The sequence below is a fragment of the Cimex lectularius genome, unplaced genomic scaffold (assembly GCF_000648675.2).
Source record: "Cimex lectularius strain Harlan isolate CLEC.00 unplaced genomic scaffold, Clec_2.1 scaffold116, whole genome shotgun sequence".
NCBI lineage: Eukaryota > Metazoa > Arthropoda > Insecta > Hemiptera > Cimicidae > Cimex > Cimex lectularius.
The window spans coordinates 1391438-1414152 of record NW_019392765.1 but is presented as its reverse complement, the minus strand read 5'-3'; the positions used below and the strand labels follow the sequence as shown (position 1 = coordinate 1414152).

Sequence of the window (22715 nt, the reverse complement as noted above, 5' to 3'; positions counted from 1 at the left end):
CCAGACCGCAACTCACGATCTCCACACAAATAATCATTAACTAACGGTCCCTAAACACCACACATTTAACTTATTTTTATATATGGATTTCTGATTGGTTATTGCAAGCTATAACTTCTAAGTTATAACCATATCAGTCGTCCGTCCTCCCATGGTTCGTTATGACTGTCATCAGCTTTTATGTTAACGATAGCAAGGTTTTGGCTGTTATTTGCTTAGCATTTATGATTAATTTTCAGTCTTGAAGCCTGTTGGTTAAACGTGTTCGACCTGTTAGATCTATATTTGCAGGTTTAATCTAGGAGTCGCATTTCCAGCATTGAGCCATATTCAACACAGGGTCTGTTATGCCATATGATTCCTGGTTCTTCAATTCTTCACTTCTTGTTCTGAGATTTTCTAGGGTCGAATACCAACCAATTTGCTACAATTATTAATTTGCGGTATTTTATAAACGTAATTCTTTTGCCACTTATAAGTATGGATGCATGTTGAATGGAAAGTAAAATTTCCATGAGCACTTCATTAAATTCGATTCACTGCTATTACATCCAATTACTGATTATATTTACTGATCTCTGTAATTTTTCTGCGCTCATTTGTCAAATAAAATGGCCATGTCATCTGCAAATGAGGTCAATTTGTTGTTTTATAGATTGAAATATCACTCGTGTACAAGATTTACAGATTGTTTAAGCATCACACTACTTTATATGATTGCTTTACGATTTTTGAATATATATAATTTTGTTGATGTGAAGTAAATACACATAATTTTACTTTTAATCGTTTCAAATGGAATGGGCAGTTTAAACTGTTAATTTAAACTTTGCTCAATGTTCTTTTGTACTGTTTTGCTTCATTCCTTCTATTAGACGATAAAGCGTTGTTTTCCTCTTTAGTGAGAATAAATTTAATAGCGTTAAATTTTAAAGGAGGGCGTCTTAATTTTGAAATTAGCAAGAACTCTGAGTAGAATTTATGGTAATAACTGTGGCGGTAGGGTGGCGGAGATTCGTTCAGATAATTATGAAATATTTACTGTTATTAGCAAGTTCATTATCCATTGTAATGAATTTCATAAAATTTCTATCACGCTCGAAATTAGTGAAGTCTGGTAAGTACTGTTTTTTCTAAGCTTTGATGTTGTTAAAATTGGGTTATAATTAATTTTTATTGAATTATTAATGCACCAACGACTCCTGTAAAATGATTTAATCCTGATAGAAATGCATAAGTGGCGTCCAAATACATTTAGAAAATTAATTATTTAATTACTGACATGCCTTTATAGTAGTTTATTTCTTCGACATTTGCAAATTAAAATTATTTATAAAAACAACTCTAATGAAACATCGTCAACAGGACGAATCTATGAATAATAATTAATTCTTCCTAAATGAGAAAACGCTACTCGTCCCATGAGAAATTCTCGTTAATTTAAGAAGCTTAAAAATTCATCAAGAGGCGCAAGGGAGAGCAAAAGGAAATGGGAAAGGTGCTAAGGAAAACGCCGAGAAGACTTAGCAGGTTATAAAACAGAAATTATAGCTGAGCGGTGTCCTTTTAATAAGAAAGTGCTCTTTGGAGTCGGCCTTTCGTAAGGGAAGTCCACCAGACCGGAAATTTCCACCCTTCCTTGAAAAACGAGAAACAAACAAGGGATTTGATTTATGACAAAAATCAAAAGCAATATTAGACCGGGAATAAAAATCCTCGACTTATATGTTGATATTTCAACAAATTAAGCAGCAATTATTCAAGTCATTGAATGCTATCCAAATAACAAATAAAATTTTAATACTAGCGTTTTCATAATTTAACACTAAATACAACAAAAATGTCAAAATTAAAAAAATAAAGTATACCAATTAACATAATTATTAAAATTCCGTCATAATTTCGCACGGAGAGTTTTGGCAAAATTAAATATATGATTTTCATGATTTCTTTAATTCATCTGCTTCCAATGAATATCCTATTTTTGAGAATTGAAAATTTGCCAAAATAAACAATGGATTATTTCTAGACGGCTTGAGTAGAAATATAAAAATCTAAAATCTTTGCAACGTAAGTTGTTATTATTACACATCTTCCATTTGATGTTTCGACCTTTATTCGGGTCATCTTCAAGGCCTGGACATATTGCAAACATGGTTAGTTGGATTTTTTTTTAATTATACAATAAAAATGTAAATAATTATGTTAATATAAAGTTTAATCCAAATAGTTCATACTCACATAAAGTGTGAAGTTATTCTTGTAGTGTAGTTTGCTTACTGTATACGTGGTGAAATTTTTTTGATAATATTGTGACAGGTTAAGAAAGCGGTGTAGCTTGGAAATTTTTTTTTCAAAGTAGGGGGCTTTTTTTTACACAAGGAAGTCGTGAATGGGGATATTTTCCAAGAAAATGTCCAAGCCATACGTATAATTTCACCACGTATACACTAAAAACAAGTGACACTACAATAATAATACTTCACTTTATGTGAATTACTTGGATTAAGCTTTGGATTAAATATTAACGTAATTATTTTCATTTTTACTGTATAATTTAAAAAAATTCCAATCAACATATATTTGTAATTTACCCATGCCTTGAAGATGACCCGAATAAAGGTCGAAACGTCGGCAATAAAATGAAAAAGATTTTTTATGAAATACACCTAACCTGACCTTTCCTCACAACTTCAACCATTTATTTATCGAAATCGTTACAATTTTAGGGTGAATTGGAACTATGAAAAATTAATACTTATGGGCAGATTTCACATTCATCAGCCTGTTTTGACAAAGATAAAAAAAATCCAAACTGTCAATGGCCGGAAAAACCGCCTCGACTTTTACACCGCGCGGACTGCACATCAATCAGCGGTGGTACTACCCCTAGTGCTCGAAAATCCTGCCATTGTCGGTCTGACAGGAGTAATCACTTCTAATCCATTTGCATTTACGGACACATGCGAAAGTGGTTACTGTTTCAGCTTCTCACTTCCTCTTCAACGAATTTACCAATAAGTCATCAAGCGAATATCCCAAGATTTTAATAGGACAGTTAGCATCTATACTACGTGACAGTGACGCAAACTAAACATCGTCCGACACGCAGACAAATTATAAAACATACTTAAAAAATTAATAATGTTGAAGGAAGGTGTACAAAGTGGTATTTAGATTTCTTCATTCTACAGTACCAACCCAGTACCAAGTTACCCATAGAAGAACTGAGAGGAGCTTCCCCACTAGGTAAGTCACCAATGTTCACTACTATACTGTCAGTAAAACATCTCTACGCTCTTCGTAGTTGATTTCGTTTCCAATAATGCAGAATTCTTCTAATAAAATTCGCTCCTGTACACTAAAACCAGGGTAGAGGAACCCCATCAGCGAGTAGAAATTATTCAATGTTGATGTCAGCTATACGGTCATAGTAAAGTATTGCCAAGAACAACCTAACCGGGTAACTTGACTGGAAAGTGCACTAAGCAGCAGGCTACTCAGTCTAGTGGAGTTTTTAAGGTTATTCCGCCAATTATAACTGGTGCACGAAGGGAAAACTTTATGTCCGAATTAACCTCTAAAAATGTATGATATATCTTCGTACAGAAGGGAGAATGAGCGACCAACAATCCCGACCAATGAAATCACAGCCACTGCGTTAATTATTTTTTTCCATAAACAAACGCCTCGGTGCTTTCTGTATATGACAGCACCACTTTCCAAATCTGGTAGATGATCATGAGAATACCATCGATTATCCTAATATTTTTATCTAAGTTCTGACCTACTTAGTTTCTTGCACAAATCAATTTATAATCTCAAAATTCTCTGCCAGTATTTTCAGGAATACTACTTGCTTTTTCCACTAGAGATTGATGTTACACCTATTACCTGTAACAACTATTTTTATGGCGAGTGCACAGAAGCTAACACTGGCGCGGTACCTGTCTCACTTAGCTGCTTCCACTACAGCGCGCTGCATATCCTCATGTTGCCTCACTGCCTCACTCGTCACCAAACGCATTTTTTTATTCTCTTCCTATTATTGTTACTTACAGGACAAGAATAGCATTTTCATTCTTTTACAGGAGGATGTCTAGGTCACATGAGTGGATTGTATAGATGTTAAGTAGTTAAAATAGTGGCAAATTTTTCCTCTGGGGATCCAATCTCTTCCCAATCAATTATTTCCTCTTTCACAACGAATAACGTTTCGCGAGTAGATCACATTTTTACAATACTGACAAATTTTTAAATCCAGCAGTATTTTTGTCTCATTCGAAACATTAGTTCTCATTATTTCCAATTTTTTTTCCTAGGTCTTGATTTTATTGAAATTAACGACTTGATAGGTAAACAATTACGATGTGGCTATCCATTCTTTCTCGTAGTAGAGAAAGCTAACATTACGTCAATCAGTTGTCTCGGTCAGTCCGTCATCTCAGTTACTCTAATCTACCTGATTTGATTTAATCGATGGGCACGTTTCGTTCTAACTCTTGGTGATAAATGAAATGAGAGAGTGATAAAAAACTGCAGCTTTATACCCCAAAATTAGTTTTCTTCCTTAAAAAGCTCACAGCGTTCCATAGTCTCTTGCTTTCTATCATATATTAATCAGTTTTACTGTCATAATTTTTTAAATATTTTTCCTGATGTAAACCTTGAGTAGATTTCAATGAATCTTTTTCATTTATTTCCTTTTTAAACCTTTTGGTAGATTTTGACTGATTCGATGAGTATCGATATGCTACTTGTAGGATTAAGAGGTGAAATAAATTTGGACCATTTTGGACAGTGGATAAATGTACTAAGAGTACAGCCTTAAGGAATGAACGAAAGAAATTCAAAAGACGATATTTCAGATTTTGATCGGAGTTTAAAATGTCAAAATAATAATGATTAATTTCATGAAAGAATGACGGTTTGAATGAAAAATGTATTCAACCGATTTAATCGAATCCGATCGCAATTACCAAGTTTCAAGAAACTGACAAATATTTTCTATTCGGCTGTCATGAAGCTAGAATATCCACCCGGCTGCAAATTAAGGTAGATTTCCGGAGAAGGTGGTTTTTAAAAAAAGACCTTCCTTCTGACGTCCTTCGGGTGTTTAATGTGATGAATCTTGCCTTCAAACCTCGGATCTATATCTGTCCCTTTTCTCCCCGGTGCCCCGCGTTTCCCTCATGTTTTTTAGACGGGCGGGTTTTCGAGTGGTCCATCCCTTTTTCTTCTCGCCTCCTAATGGCATTATCCCGACTCCGGAGCGAGAAGTTGCACAACTCCATCCAAACGATCACTCAACTTCTCAGCCTTTTCAATAGTTTTAACAACTTCATCGTTCGAACAGTCTGTACATTCCTCTGAAAACGGTTAAAAATATACTGTCAGCAATGAAAACGCAAAATTTATTATTAGGTTCTCTTTATTTGTATTTGATAATTTATTAGCTTTTAAAAAATGATCAATTCCAAGCGCTTCATAAGAAATCACAGTAATAACATAATAGTCCATAAGACCTTTCAAAATGTCTGACGAATCGTGAAATTTCAACACGCTTAATAATAAAAGTACGATAGAAACTTCGCCCCCTGGGAAAGTTGCGTGGAAATGCCATTTGAAAAGATGGAAAGCATAACGGAAAGCCCCCATTCGCCATCAGAAACCCGCATTTCGATCCGACCTTTTACACCCTTTGATCTTGGCCTTTTTTGCCGTAAATCAGAAGTCAGGCTGTCGCCAACAGGGCTTACTTCAACGTACTTCTTTCCATTAGGGCACAATTAACTTCGATAAAACATTTCAACGTTTGTGAGTCTGCAGATGCGTTATGTAGTAATTATGTAGCATTGTTGAATTAAAAAATAACTCTATTAATATCGCACTATGTTCATTTTTATTTAGACGAAAATGTCCAGCTAATTAATAGAAAACTATCAGGAACTCTGAATACTACAAACATGCAACAAGAAATTCTTGCAAATTTGATTGAAAAAAAACATACCACATTGAATACTAAAAAATTCAAATTAACAGCGATGCACGTCCATTAAATACATTATTCAAAACTTTTTTCAATTAATTAATCTTTAATAATAAAAGTCATAAATAAGTCACTGATAAAAAGTCAGTGTCACGGGAAGGATTCGAACCGACGACCCACTGCTAAATAGGCCGCTTCTCTACCACTTGAGCTATCGTAACTTCGGTCCACTCGGGCACTAACATCCCATCTCAACCCCACCTTTTGAATTTTTCCTCCTTTGTGCCATTTTTCAAATGTCGTGTAATCTATTTGATTCTCGGTGACAAATGAAATGGCCACGAACACTGACTTTTTTATCTCAACTAAAAACCTTAATTAATTGAAAGATATGGTCAAGCGGACCACGAAAAATAGTGAATGGAATAATTTATGTTTATTTGGAAATCGCGAGATATGGTCTGGTGTGACGTAGGTTTAGAAAAAGATTTTTTTTATCGTGCCAACGTTTCGATCTTTATTGAAATCATCTTCTCGGCTCAAAGTGTTCGTTTTCTGTGTAGATGTGTTATTCTTGGGTGTCGTGTTGAGCCCAACACGACACCCAAGCATGACATCATTAGCCTACGGTCACTAAACACCACTAGATAGTGCTGAAAAAGTATTGTATTATTTTTTGACTATATTTTGCTTCTAATATTAAATAACAATATAATAATAGGTTTTTAGTTGAGATAAAAAAGTCAGGGTCACGAGCGGGATTCGAACCCACGATCTTCGGTTAGATACGCCGCTGCTCTACCACTGGAGCTACCGTGACTTCGATCCGTTCGGACACTGACTTTTTTTTATCTTAACCAATACCTTTCGTAAAGATTACTTAATTGAAAAAAGTTAATTGGTCAATCGGATCAAGAACTGTAATGCTGTAATGGATTATTCAAAACATTACAACAATTTAAAAAGGAAAAAAAATTGACTTAAGGCTTAATACACAAAAGCGAACGACAAACAATGATAATGCCGTCAGGACCCCCCCCCTCACAGGGACCTCACAGAAATCACACAGACCAGCATTAAAGACAGTGAAATAACGAAACGCGTCTGACAGGCCAAAATAAACGATAAAGACAGCTAATTAGTACTTCTAAGGCTTGTATTATTATGTGGTATGTCACTATCTCTAAAAAATATTACAATACATGTAGCATTACTTGTTACTTTCATAATAAAATATATACACAGAATTATAATTAAAAATATACAACGTGTACGATTTGCGGGCAGTTCTCTGAAAAGGAAACATTATTCTTCGTTCCTGAACAAATGGCTTATCAACCTTTCTCACGGACGTTTAAACAGAAAAATATTCGAAACCGACATACTTACAACTGGGCTTTTCTTCAAAAACAGCGGCACACCGGTTTATATAACTGTGTAGAGATTAGTGACCGTTAATCGATAGTTATTCAGATATCGTGAGATGCGGTCGGGTGTGATGTAGGTTTCAGAAAAACATTTCAACGTTTCGATCTTTTATTGAGATCATCTTCAGGGCTCAAAGTGTTTGTCTTCTGTGTAATTGTGCCATCCTTGTGTGTCGTGTTGAGAGTTTATATAACCTCGGCTGATGCAAACCCTCGTAACAAAAAAATAATAAATAAAATAAATAAAAACGCATGTGCGTGACAAATGCTTGCCCAAAAATTATCGATGGTAGAAGTAGTGACGTGCGATACCAATCGATATGAATAAAGTATCGAGTATTTTCATTCGATAACGAATACTTTGGGTATCGAATTTTGTCATTCGATACAAGTACTGTATCGAATACTTTTTGTAGTCTTGGTAAAAATACTCAAACGTTTGAAAAGAAACCCTTTGATCAATTTTCTCAAAACTCGATAGAATTGAAATATCATTTTGTTGAAATGTGTTGACAGCTTTTCCTTGTTCTTACCAACGTACCCACTGTAGGAATAAATACTTTAAAATATGAAGCAAACTGCAAATGATTGTTTATTTTAACGCATGAGAGTATTTTACCCACAAGCCGATAGTGAGGAAGTTATGAATAAACGACAAAGTACTCATATGAGTAAGTACTCGTTAGTATCGAAAAATTTCTGTCAATACTTGAGTAGTATCGAATATTTCTTTCGATACCAATATCAAGTACTTGTATCGAATATTTTCTGGTACCGCATGTCACTAGGTAGAAGATTTACGGGATGAATCAGATCATGAAAAGCCGACACGTTTAGTTATTGTCCCAAGAAGTAATCGAATCGATTTAGAAGTTAGAACAGTTGATAATGCATTTATTTGCGTCAACTGATCTAGAAAAAAGTTAACACGTCAATTTGAATATGATTGGTTTGAATAATCGTCCAGCAGTGAAAGGACTGCTTGATATTTTAAATGATGTTTATTTTATTTATTTTTTACGAGGGTTTGCAACAGCAGAGGTCATATAAACCGTCAGGATGCCGGTGTTAAAAAAACAAAACATTTGTAAATATGTCGGGTTCAGGACCGCTGGATTCGAACCCGGGACCTTTACCTTACAGTGATGAGCGGCGTGCCTACGCGTAAACCGTTGCGGCCACAGATTTAAATGTTATTAAACGAATAAAAAGTAAATCTAACGATTTTATCTGTTGTAATTAATTAGTTAATATTAAAAAACACGGTTTAAGGTTTGATAATTTAACTGAACTTAATAGGTTTTTCTTTGAAACCGCTCAAAGGAAAACGTCGATTTAGTGTTTTATACGATACATATAAAAAATGGTATATTGGTTTTTCGATGATTCTTATCATGCCTCCATCGCGGCCCGATATCATCAATCTTGTCCGTCGAGTTTCGACATCCATTCATCATTACATGCATTTCTAACTAGCCGATGTGCACAATTCAAACCGATGTGTTTGATAAACAATAAATAAAAAATGTTTGTTTTTCTTCTCAACGTTTACTTATGTGGTGGTTTATCGGTAGAGACATTGTCGACATTTATATGAAAAAAGTGAGTTCAAAACCACTTTAATTGTTATCCTAATTGTAAGATATAAGATTATAAGATATAAAAAACTTTTATAGCTATTAATTAATCTTTATGTAAGATATTGGTTGTAATGGAAAAGTTAGTATTACGAGCGGGATTCGAACCCACGACCTTCGGCTATAAATACGCCGCTGCTCTAACCACTTGAGCTATCTCGTCTTCGAGACCAACGACTACATCTCAACACAACCTTTCGAATTTTCACTCCTTTTTTTTGCCATTTTTCAAATGTCGTGTAATCAGGATTCGATTCTCGGCGACAAATGAAATGGCCACGGAGTGCTGTTAGTGAGGTTATACTTCGTTTTACTTTCTGGCTCCGATTGACCAAATAACTAATATTGAAAGTGTATCGAAGTCACGATACCTCAAGTGGTAGAGTAGTAGTATTTAGCCAAAGGTCGTTGGTTCGAATCCCGCTACTGACACTCACTTTTTTATTTCAACCAACACCTTACATAAAGATTAATTAATTGAAAGAAGTTATTTGGTCAATCGGACCACGAAATATAATGGATTTTGTAGCATTGTTAAAGAAGTAAACTAATGATTATTCAGAGATCGTGAGATGCGGTCTGGTATGATGTAGGTTTCAGAAAAGCGTTTTCTTTATCGATCCAACGTTTCGGTCTTTATTGAGATCATCTTCAGGGCCTGGGATTTACAAACATTGTTTAAATTTAACAAATACATGTAGGATGTGGAAAAAAGTGAATTTATACAGTGCAAAATATATTTTTTATATCCAATCAAAGTATTTCTACTCACTCAAAGTGTTTGTTTTCTGTATAATTGTGCCATTCTTGCGTGTCGTGTTGAGAGTGCCAGTGAGAGGGGTGAGAAGTAAACTATTTAAGTTGAATTGTTTCGCTTATAGGAGAAATTTATGCTCGAGTAGACTATCAAATATGACCCGGTCAATGTCAGTTCGACGACGGGATAAATATGTCGTAAATTAATTTGGCAAAGGTTGCGAATTCTGTGGTATGATTTGGTTTCATTTGGGAAAGAATAAACGTCATGCAGTATCGGCCGGTGAAAACGAAGTAGACGTTCAAATTCTGCAGTACGTGCCGTAAAATTTGGATTCAGGTATGATACTGTCAATGTGAAAATAAAGTTTTTATCGAATTTACGAAAAAACAGACGAAGTTATCAATTCTTAACCCTTAATTTTTAACAAATATTATGCTATTTTTTAATTAATAGAACAGTAGAGGTTTTTTTAATAAAACCAGTTTTAAAAAAATTTAAAGTAAAAAAAATTTAACAAATTTTCATTGTTTCCGATAATTATTTTTATGACTATCATCAAACGAATAAGCAATTAAGTCTATTCAAGTTTATTTCATGTGCATAGGCTGTCATCATAAACTATATGGCCTGTATATTATGCGCATACAGGGTTAATAGTGGCGATTCTGTTTCAGTTGAATGTTCACATAATATAAGCTGGGGCTTCATTAATTCAAACGAAGCTTTATAGCGGTTTATGTTCACTTTTAATTTATTACGGTTATAAACAACAAAATTCTAGACGAAAAACATCTTTTCCCGACTAACGATCTGAGAGAGGAAATCCGTGATTCCCTTGTGGACAATAGATCGAGAGGAAATTGTTTTTTTATCTGTATTATTTTAACCCAATCGTTGAATCCTAAGGAAGCGCTGATATCCGCAAACCTTATCTTTGAGTGTATTAAAAAATAAGTATTACAAACGTCACGTTAGCCTACGTGAATTGAAAATTAACACGAACAACTTTGTGATGAATCATAGTGACATTTTACTTAATAATTAATTCCCTATTTTTCGTGGTCCGCTTGACCTATTAATAACATTCAATTAATTAAGGGTTTTAAGTTGAGATAAAAAAGTCAGTGTCACGAGCGGGATTAGAACCCACGACCTTCGGCTTGATACGCCGCTACTCTACCACTTGAGCTCAAGTGTAGAGTAGCGGCGTATCAAGCCGAAGGTCGTGGGTTCGAATCCCGTTCGTGACACTGACTTTTTTATCTCAACTTAAAAACCTTAATCAATTGAATGTTAAAAATTAATGGTAAAAAATATAATTTTAAGGTTGGGGTTAATAAAAATATTTAGAATTTTTTTAATTATTTATACCTTTTATGAAAGGTATTGGTTGATATGAAAAAGTTAGTGCCACGAGCGGGATTCGAACCCATGTTCTTATCAATTGAACATTTGAACTAACATGATTCCGATGTTTAGAATCATAAAAACATTTTCTTCACTACGGCCTAAATAAAAACATTGTCGAATCCCTATTGTAGACATACCTTGGAAAGTGCACATTTCCTTATAAGACTAAGCCATTTTCTTCTGCGCCTCATCGCGCACCTCTTTTTGTCTTTTTTCTATAATTTTTTGTGTGAGAATTGCCCTACATAAGTGGCTGCGCCGTAACAGGTCTAATGCTTCACATTCACAAAGGATATGTACCGAAGTCCATGGTTCCTCCTGACAGAGTCGACAGGTTTGTGCCTTTGCTCTGCCCATCTTCTCCATATGATAGTTAAAAGAGCAGTGGACGGTATAGAGGCCTATAATTTTTCTCAAATCTGCTGAGTGAGAGAGTTCAAAAGATTTACAAATCTCTTAGCCTGTCTCATACCTGGTGCTTGTGTTTGAGTTTTTCCATCTCAAGTTCCATCTTAAGCACACACTCCGGTGCCCCCAGTTGTGGTTGTGGTTCTATGAGTTAGGGGGTTACCCTTTTTTTGGGCTGGTTGGTCAGCCCGTACATTTCCCCATTTTAATAATCTTGTTTTGTTTTCCCAGAGTCATTAGGCAATGTACTCACTCCTAGACAAGTTTGGAGTTGAAAGCATACACATTTGGTCACTTCATGGCTGCCTGGGTATCTGAGAGTACGTAAACCTTGCCACTTTCATATTTTTCTTTATTAATTCCGTTGACAGCTAAGTTCTATTGCACGGACTTCAGCTTGGAAAATTGTTAAGGTTAGTCCAAGAGGCTTTCCTAGTGTGTTGTTCGGCCTTTTGATCCCTAAACCATCTCCCTGTTCCAATTTTAATCAAAATTCACTAGTTTTCGTGGTCCGCTTGACCAATTAATATCTTACAATTAATTAAGGTTTCTAGTTGAGATAAAAAAGTCAGAGTCACGAGCGGGATTCGAACCCAAGACCTTTGGCTTGATACGCCGCTACTCTACCACTTGAGCTATCGTGTCTTCGATCCACTCGGACACTAACTTCCCATCTCAACCCCACCTTTTGAATTTTCCCTCCTTTTTGCAATTTCTGAAATATCGTATAATATATTTGATTCTCGGCGACAAATGAAATGGCCACGGATAGCTCAAGTGGTAGATCAGTGGCGTATATAGCCAAAGATCTTGGGTTCGAATCCCGCTCGTGACAGTGACTTTTTTATTTCAACTAAAAACCTTAATTAATTGAAAGATTTTAATCAAAATGTGTACCACATTAGGGTTCCTTCTTCAAACTTGAGGCCAACTTTCTTATAAAAGTCTGTATTATCTATGTCCACTTGGAGGAACACCCAAAGTTTAGCTTTCCTCTCGTTTTGTCAGGTACGACAACATAAACATCCCCTTATTTTAATTCTTTACAGAATTTGGTAGCGTCTCTTCAGTATGGCTCTCCTCTTTACATATGTCTTTATTTCCTTGTATCTGCCAAAGTCAGTTGGCACTCTTAAAAGCCCATGATAATTTTAATATGTAGTTATTATCTTACGATAATTAGATTTTTCTGAATGATCATTGCTTTCACCAGTATCATCAATCAGTATGGAACGATCAATTTATTTAAGTTTATTTTTTTAGTGTAAAGTGGGATATATTTTTGTCTGCCCTATCTTAGGAAACCTCTTACCGTCTATGGCTAAATCTGAAAACAATATATAGCGTAAAGAGATATAAAACCGGGGTGGAAAACCCAATAGAAACTTTCACCTCACTCCCCTACGCTCTGAACTCTTTTATAGAGGGCAACAGTATTAAAACAAGAACACCAGCAAGAGGAGTGCGCTTGTTATTTTTCACGGGCAATAGAATTTGAAATCATCGCTACATTGCTTCGAAAATATATGTGCGGTCCGGATTGAAGTAGTCTCTGTTTTAAAAAGGGCTCTTTCTTCTCAATGTTTTCATTGTGTTATGAACGCTTCGCTTAAACGTTATGAGTGAAGCGTTAAAAACGTAATATTAACAAGAAGAAAGAAATACAAGAAGGGATACAATTGAGATCAGAATTTACATTCTTTACGTTTTGTTTAATAATAATTTTGCTGTTACAACAGGTTCATAACGATCAATTTAGCGATAATATATTATATAACGTCAAAATAATACTAATAATAAAATAGTAATATATAACCAAATATTCTACGAACTTCAAAGATAAATTACGCGTGCTATGTAAAACAATAATAATTTACGTTTTAGTGGTCAATCGACCAAGTTGCTTCTTTCAATTAATTATTCTTTTTATGTAAGGTATGGTTGAGATAAAATGAATTATTATTTAAACCTAATGTTGGCTCAAACGAAATAGCATGGTGGGTATGTTTATTTTGTATTGCAATTGTGCTAATAAAGAAATAAAAAACATACGATATTGAACACTAAAATTCATAAGCACATAAATTAACAACGATGCCCCATTAAATACATTATTCAAAACATTATAACAATTTTATGAAAGACTTAATACACAAAATTTGATAATAAAAAACATACCACATTGAATACTAAAAAATTCAAATTAACGACGATGCACGTCCATTAAATACATTATTCAAAACGCAATCAAATAGATTACACGATATTTGAAAAATGGCAAAAAGGAGGGAAAATTCAAAGGTGGGGTTGAGATGGGAAGTTAGTGTACGAGTGGATCGAATTCACGATAGCTCAAGCGGTACAGCAGCGGGGTATCTAGCCGAAGGTCGTGAGTTCGAATCCCGCTCGTGACACTGACTTTTTTATCTCAACTAAAAACCTTAATTAATTGAATGACATTAATTGGTCAAGCGGATGATAAGCTATTTGTTCAGGAACGAAGAATAATGTTTCCTTTTCAGAGAACTGCCCGCAAATCGTACACGTTGTATATTTTTAATTATAATTCTGTGTATATATTTTATTATGAAAGTAACAAGTAATGCTACATGTATTGTAATATTTTTTAGAGATAGTGACATACCACATAATAATACAAGCCTTAGAAGTACTAATTAGCTGTCTTTATCGTTTATTTTGGCCTGTCAGACGCGTTTCGTTATTTCACTGTCTTTAATGCTGGTCTGTGTGATTTCTGTGAGGTCCCTGTGAGGGGGGGGGTCCTGACGGCATTATCATTGTTTGTCGTTCGCTTTTGTGTATTAAGCCTTAAGTCAATTTTTTTTCCTTTTTAAATTGTTGTAATGTTTTGAATAATCCATTACAACATTACAGTTCTTGATCCGATTGACCAATTAACTTTTTTCAATTAAGTAATCTTTACGAAAGGTATTGGTTAAGATAAAAAAAAGTCAGTGTCCGAACGGATCGAAGTCACGGTAGCTCCAGTGGTAGAGCAGCGGCGTATCTAACCGAAGATCGTGGGTTCGAATCCCGCTCGTGACGCTGACTTTTTTATCTCAACTAAAAACCTATTATTATATTGTTATTTAATATTAGAAGCAAAATATAGTCAAAAAATAATACAATACTTTTTCAGCACTATCTAGTGGTGTTTAGTGACCGTTGGCTAAAGATGTCATGCTTGGGTGTCGTGTTGGGCACTCTCAACACGACACCCAAGAATGACACATCTACACAGAAAACAAACACTTTGAGCCGAGAAGATGATTTCAATAAAGATCGAAACGTTGGCACGATAAAAAAAATCTTTTTCTAAACCTACGTCACACCAGACCATATCTCGCGATCTCCAAATAAACATAAATTATTCCATTCACTATTTTTCGTGGTCCGCTTGACCATATCTTTCAATTAATTAAGGTTTTTAGTTGAGATAAAAAAGTCAGTGTTCGTGGCCATTTCATTTGTCACCGAGAATCAAATAGATTACACGACATTTGAAAAATGGCACAAAGGAGGAAAAATTCAAAAGGTGGGGTTGAGATGGGATGTTAGTGCCCGAGTGGACCGAAGTCACGATAGCTCAAGTGGTAGAGAAGCCGCCTATTTAGCAGTGGGTCGTCGGTTCGAATCCTGCCCGTGACACTGACTTTTTATCTCATTCGTAAAAATTAATTAATTGAAAAAAGTTTTGAATAATGTATTTAATGGACGAGCATCGCTGTTAATTTGAATTTTTTAGTATTCGATGTGGTATGTTTTTTTAAATCAAATTTGCAAGAATTTCTTGTTGCATGTTTGTCGTCTTCAGAGTTCCTGATAGTTTTCTATTAATTAGATTAATTAATTATTAATCAGAATACTTTTGTTTCATTGAATTAAAAAAATGTAATTTGTTTGGGCTGATTTCCAAATCCATCTGTACATTCCCTGTTTAATATTTTCAAATTTGGAGCTATTAACCATCTTCTGGAACGCCTATTCATTTCATAGATCAAGTAATTATAATTTGAGAAGTGTCAAAGTCTAAATGAGTCTATTATACAAAAAATATAATAAGATTAGATAAGTAATTATAAGTTTTTAGTTTCAAACATTCTTAATTATTCAAAAATAGACATTTTGATGTGGTAGATAATGGTTTTTTCGAAAGACAATTTTAAAACTCTGGATCCATCGTTTGTGTTTAATATCGTTCTATTCTGATTGACCAATACTGTTGTTCAGTTGATGTTTTTTGCTGTTAATAAAAGATATCCTACGAGGCGATGATTGTTCGACGTGATTGCTTCCCTAGGGTTAAGAATGAGTAATGGATTAAACCCGACTTTATTGCCCATAAATCTGGCGATAACCTTTTTTCTGTTAGGGATAGGTTTTAATCTTAGAATTTGTCCCACTAAAAAGATTATTTTCTACCATAACGCTATAAATTTGCGATTCACCGTAAACATCTTGAAAACGGCCATAATGCGAGGATTATAATTAATTTATGGCTTAATAAGCCCGTTCTTATCATCTGAAACTGTTATTTTAGACAAACTTGATGGTACAGTGCGATCCCATTGCGATCCCCAAACATCTGGAATTGTAATAACTTCATTAGATAAAAAAATTACCTGTTGGGTGAAGAAAAAGAAGTGCAACGAATAAAGAAAAAAATTGTAAAAGAACAAAACTAACAAGTAACCCTGCCTATTTTATTGTAAAACTAAGTATGTCATTTTCTAAGTAGAATCTTCTGGTACTATTAGAATTTTGATTAGGTGGCACGTTAGCTAGCCAATTTCTTTCCAAACGCACTGCCACATTTTTCAGAAATTTTAAAATTCTTTTTTGTTTAAAAAAAATTAACTTGTTCCTCGTTATATTTGTTTGGGATGTTTTTGTTAAAAATCCCAGAACAGATAAATTTTGTAAATGGTTAACAAAAAAAGAAGAAAATCGAAAAGTTGATTTAATAAAATATACAACATTTTGATTGATCAATTAATTAAGGTTTTTTAGTTGAGGTAAAATAGTCAGTGTCACGAGCGGGATTCGAACCCACGGACCTTCGGCTAGATACGCCACTACTCTACCACTAGACCTAACGTGACCTCGATCCACTCGCACACTAAATTCCCATCTCAACCCCACATTTTGAATTTTCCTTTGAAAAATGGCAAAAAGGAGAGAAAATTCAAAAGGTGGGGTTGAGATGGGAATTTAATGTCCGAGTGGATCGAAGTCACGATAGCTCAAGTAGTAGAGCGGCGGCGTATTCAGCTGAAGGTCGCGGGTTCGAATCCCGCTCGTGACACTGACTTTTTTATCTCAACTAAAAACCTTAATTAATTGAAAGATATTAATCGGTCAAGCGGACCACGAAAACTAGTGAATTGTGATTTATGTTGGTTATTTTGTTACTAGCTAAAAACAAAAACATTCAGAGACGAAAAATGATTTTTTATTTCTGTAATTTGGAATACAGTCCTAAATATGTGAAAATTCTGTGTCTTGAACAGTGCTCAGGTAAACAAAGCCTCTAATTATCGAAGCGATATGAGATTTAATCATTATCGATTATTTTGATCGTCTATCCTTGATTGGTTGTTTAGTCAGATTTGTTGATCAAGCTATCTTTATTTGATCAGGGTAATAAAAAAGGCAAAGCGATTTATTTCCGTCCTTCAACTGCTGACTCGAATGACAATAAATATAAAACCCGTATTGCCACATTGCGTAAAAATGTTGTTATTTTCAGCATTTCCCATCTTCAGTGCTCAATCGGCCAGATGACTTTTCTTTCTTTTTTCTAGATAGAGTCTTTTCAGACTCATTGATTATGGCGATAAGCGTAAAGAGCGAATTTGAGGTCTATCACCCCATAGACTAGATTGAACTAATGTCACAATTTCCCGAAGCCATTGTAAATAAGAAAATCACATTCATAAACAAATAACAATTTTGTAGGTTTACTAATTCCTTTGATACAACAAATAACGAACAATTTTTTTAATTTAAATCTTCAATTTTTATTTATTTTTAGACGTCCTGTGCTAACCATTCCCCTCAGAAATAGTCTTATTTTGTACATTTAGTCACTCGCTTTAGAATTTATTTTTACAACTCTTGACAAAATACAGAAAGTCGAAAGCAACCTGAGGTAGAGGCCGCGCCCCCTCGAGATGACAAAAAGACGCCCGGGACAACACCAAACAGCGGATCCCCTGAGGGAGATGTTTAAATAAACAGAACCGCTTTGGAGATGTGCACTGCGTTCACAGTAGCAGATGTAGAGCAAGATAAAAAAAGAAACCAATAACTTCGCACTGCTGCCTCACAATATATATATATATATATATATATATATATATATATATATATAGAGAGAGAGAGAGAGAGAGAGAGAGAGAGAGAAGACTATTTCTTAAGAAGAAAATATTGTCAGGAAAAATAACTTGAAAAAATTTGTTAAATAGAAAAATGAGATGTAATTGTATTAATTTTTATTTTTACCGTAACTTTCTTTTATATTCAGAACGTTCAATAAATCCACATAGGTTCATTAATTGTTACATTATTTTAAAGAGAAAAAAATTGGTTATCTTTCTAATGCTATTAACGGGTCTAACGAAGACGGATCTACTGTCAGAATGGCCGTGTCTGGAGAAGACTATTTCTTTGTACAACTAATTTTTCGTGTAACTAATTAATAATTAAGCGGGGAACAGACTTACCGGATGTAAAGCTACGACGCTACCCGATGCTACCCGGCGCCTTGTCACGTTTTGGTAGGGTGTGCACATCTATCCGACTCAAGCACACGTCGCGTACAGTCACACAGCGTTTATCACAAATCAGTATCCCAATCGCAACGCCTCTTTTCTTCTTAACGCATTATTTTGAGCAAAACCATGTAATAAATTGTTAGTTACATTTTACGAGCATAACCATGTAATAAATTGTTAATTAAATTTAATTGTTTTAAATAAAGTTATTCTTGTGTTTTGATCAATTTTCTTCCTAACCATCATAATTAAATAATTGTTATAAAAACTCATGAATGTTTGATGTCGTTTAATTTGGTTTATATTAAAATAAGAATGTTGTAATTAATATAATGACAAAATTACATATACATAGTTTGAAATAAACTACAAAAATACAAGCGTCCTATTCTGTCGCTATTCGACGAAAACGGTGTAATTTTACGAACAAAACTAGAAATAAATTGTTAGATAAATTTTATGAGAAAAACCGTGTAATAAATTGTTAGTTAAATTCATTCTATCAATAAATGGTATTCCGATGTTTTGATCAATTTTCTCCCTAACCTTAAAATTAATTAAAAAAATTAAAACTAATAAATTTTTTATCTCGTTTAATTTGGTTCATATTAAAGTAAGTATGTTGTAATTAATCTAACGACAATAATACATGTAGTTTGGACGAAAATATGAATGTCTGGTTCTTTTGTCTTCGACTGTACTCGATGCTACCGGACGAAAATCTGGACAGTGGGGATCGCAGAGCATAGAGTAGGGTAGACGTGCATAGCATCGGGCAGATGTGCACGGGGGAAATACAATCTTATGGAAAATTGGACTTTGGATTTGCGTCGGGTAGCATCGGGTAGGGTCGCATAGCGGTGCATCGGGTAAATTTGTTCCCCTCTTTAATTGTGTAAATATTATTGTATTAACTGTATTGAGCCATTAGAATTAGGATGTGTAAAGGTCGAAGTAAAGTATCTTCGTTGGATGATAATTCTTCCAAAGTAATGCAATATAAGAAACCAGAGGGTAGAGCCATGAGGAAGAAAGCCCTTTTGGGGAGGTTTTGGCAAAGAACCGGTGCCCCAAAAAGAAAAGTCACGAGTCAGTGGTTGGCACTTGTGCAGATGGTCAGTTCGTTCCAGATATGAGTGGGCTAGACCTTTGTTACATCTTTATGGAAGGAGCTTGCTTTGGAAGGGGAGTGTTTGACATCGGCTGCGATACATCCTTTGTGGATTTTAGTTAATAAACTTTCTTATGAAATGTGAAGACCTGAATTATTTTATTATCGCCAAAAGGACGGATTCAGAAAAAAAGCCATTCCTGACGAATGATCGACTCACCGAGATATGCGCCTCTTTATCTCCCAGCCACCTTTTTCTTTTCTCCAAATCTACGACATGTATATTTATATTATATATTATTATAAATTTAGATTAACTTTTTAGGAAATTTAAAGAGAAATGTGTAAATCAATGGATTTCCAGTGATTATAACTGTTTCAGAATGATTTCCATAACATTAACCAGAAAGACTGTCGATAAAACCTCCTTTGAAATCCTCGCAATGAAACCTTAAACATTTTAGATCTCTTGCTACATCCCATGTGGCACAATTAAAATATTGCACTACATACACTATGATACCAGCGGATTCTTCTGACCCATGATTTCTCAATGATGCTGGTTTCATTTGGCCAAGAGACCGTATGTTAAAACTCCCATTAGCACCTGCTATCTATAAAAAAATTAGAAACTATTAAACCCTTAGCAAAAAACAATGGATATCAAGAAATATTTATCGATAGGATGCTAGATAAAATAATAAAAAAGTTAACTATAAAAGAATCAATTGAGCGGCATTAAAAACCAACTCCTCATTTGAACGTCTCGATGGCCGCGGGACCGGGGGTTCAGACTTACAATTCACGAGGGACGTGGTTGTAGAGCTCCTTAAACCTGATGATGAGTTGTAGGCTTGAAATCCGGATCATAAAAAAACAACTTACTGTGAGTACAAACTATCTTTTTAAAAACACAATTTATCTTTTCTCTTAAAGTATTTTCTCCTTTTGATTCTGTATAGATTTGAACTGCATACACCAAGATCCATGCTATTAACTTTTGGAAATAAAGTTCTGGAGAAAGATCCCTTAGATATCTAATTGCTACGTTGTAAGCCGTTGCTTGTTAACCGTCCTTAGTGCAACAATTGTTCAAAACTTCTACCTTTCAAGCATCCATGTTTTGTTTAGCCAATATTATTACTAAAGTCTTTTTTCTAGTATTATTTATTAAACAATAGACCTATGAGAAAACCTAAACAGTAATTTATAAATTAAAGGTAATTTCTTAAAATTATTATCATTACTCAACCAAAGATGACCAAATTTATATGACCCTGATATAATTAAGGTTGCTCAGTTTAACCGTATAGGAGATAAAAGGTGACTTCTCCATTCTTCTAGGTTCCAAGCCAATTTTCTTTAACACCGGCAAGCCTTGACCAGGTGGCAATAAAATGGGCGATGATAATGGCTATAGCTGAAAAAAAGATGATCATTTAGGTACCGGCGAACAGTAATCCAAAGTGCAAAGAACAGGAAATGAAACTGCAGAGTTACTTTATTGAATACGTTTATTTTTTTTTCCTATTCCTTTGTTCTTTAATTATTTACATCTTAGAAAGGTAATTTTTTTTCCATCTGACGTGCTTTCATAGGAAGAACTTGCCTTCTTTGAGAGATACATTTAGAAAAATCCTCTGAAATTTAAATCGAAAAATAAGTAGATTTGTTTTGAAACTAACAAAACTCATTAAAATTGGACTTGATTTGCCAGTTCAGAATTACTTTCCTTGTTTAAAATTTACACCGCAGTATTTCATTAATCAACTTCAGTATGTAATTTTCCATTTCGAAATAATGAGTGAAATTCCCAGACAGACCAAATATCAAATTCCACCTTCTCTATTCCTGCAGAAGTATTTTGCTTGGTTTTCTATTTTACCTAAGCGAGAGACCAGTTGTTTGACAAATATGTCAACAGAAATTTTCTGCTCTCAATTTAACTCATAATAACTCAACTTTCATCTATTGCGATCAATCTCGGTTGTAAAATATTTTCATTTTTTGTTAGAAGTTTTGTACAACGTTTACCTATGTCAGGGTAGTTGCAACTATATATAGCTCACATTTTTAAGTTTTATTTTACTAGAGCATCTTATAAATACACATCTTAGACTTTTTATTTCATTTTCTGTAGAGTAGGATTTCATCTTTTTCCTTGCCTTGTTGTGTAAAATAAAACAGATTTGGGCCGATGACTTGTGCACAGAGTTCCTTTTTAGCTAGTTTCTTCTGCCTCGTTGCCTGGAAGTCCCAAGTAGCCTGGGGCCTTAGCGTTAGGCTATTCATGGGGCCCAGTATTTTCAGAATATTCAAAAATTTCCAGACAAGTTTTGATTTGATAGTCATAGTCTTGGGGAGACTTTAGAGTTATTTTTTTTTTCTGTACAATACCATCGCTTCATCACCCTCCAAACAGAGATAATAGTTCGCAATATTAATAGGTGCTTTTGTTATATTAGAAAGCTTGTTACTTTCTTTTAAACACCTTAAATTTTAAATGTACAGTTTGTGATTATGTTCGCACTTTTCCTTCTTTTTTTTGTACTATGGTTCGCAACAGCAGAGGCCAAATAAATCCTCACGGTTCCGGTGTTTTTGAAAAAAAATTTAAGAATCAATTACAGTTCGTGGTCCGATTGACCAATTAACATTTTTCAATTAATTAATATTTTATGAAAGGTTTTGGTCGAGATAGAAAAGTCAGTGTCACGAGCGGGATTCGAACCCACGACCTTCGGCTAACTACGCCGCTGCTCTACCACTTGAGCTATCGTGACTTCGATCCTCTCGCACGCTAACTTCCCATTTCCAACCTCACCTCTGGTTTATTTAGCTGAAGATCGTTGGTTCGAATCCCGCTCGTGACGCTGACTTTTCTATCTCGACCAATGCCTTTCATAAAAATATTAATTATTTATAAGTATGTCGGGACCTTTACCTTACAGGATGAGCCGTGTCAACAACTAAACCGTTGCGGCGACGCCCCAAGCTATTATCATTCTTACACTCTTGAGATGTTTATTACACATTTCATGTGCACGTTTCTATGGGTAGCAATTCGGCCTGAAAGATGGCTGGGGCGAGGCGAGAGACATGGCTCCCTGGGACGGTGGAGTAAGACCTCTTTATGCCTTGTCACACACATAGTATTATTACTGTACCCTTTATAT

At 34.7% G+C, this 22715-nt stretch overlaps 1 non-coding gene across 1 annotated transcript; it reads right to left on the bottom strand.

The window, feature by feature from the left end:
* Window positions 1-22249: 22249 nt before the first annotated feature.
* On the bottom strand, window positions 22250-22322 carry Trnat-agu. Its single transcript has one exon. It is a non-coding gene; the product is annotated as a tRNA-Thr (tRNA).
* Window positions 22323-22715: the final 393 nt, after the last annotated feature.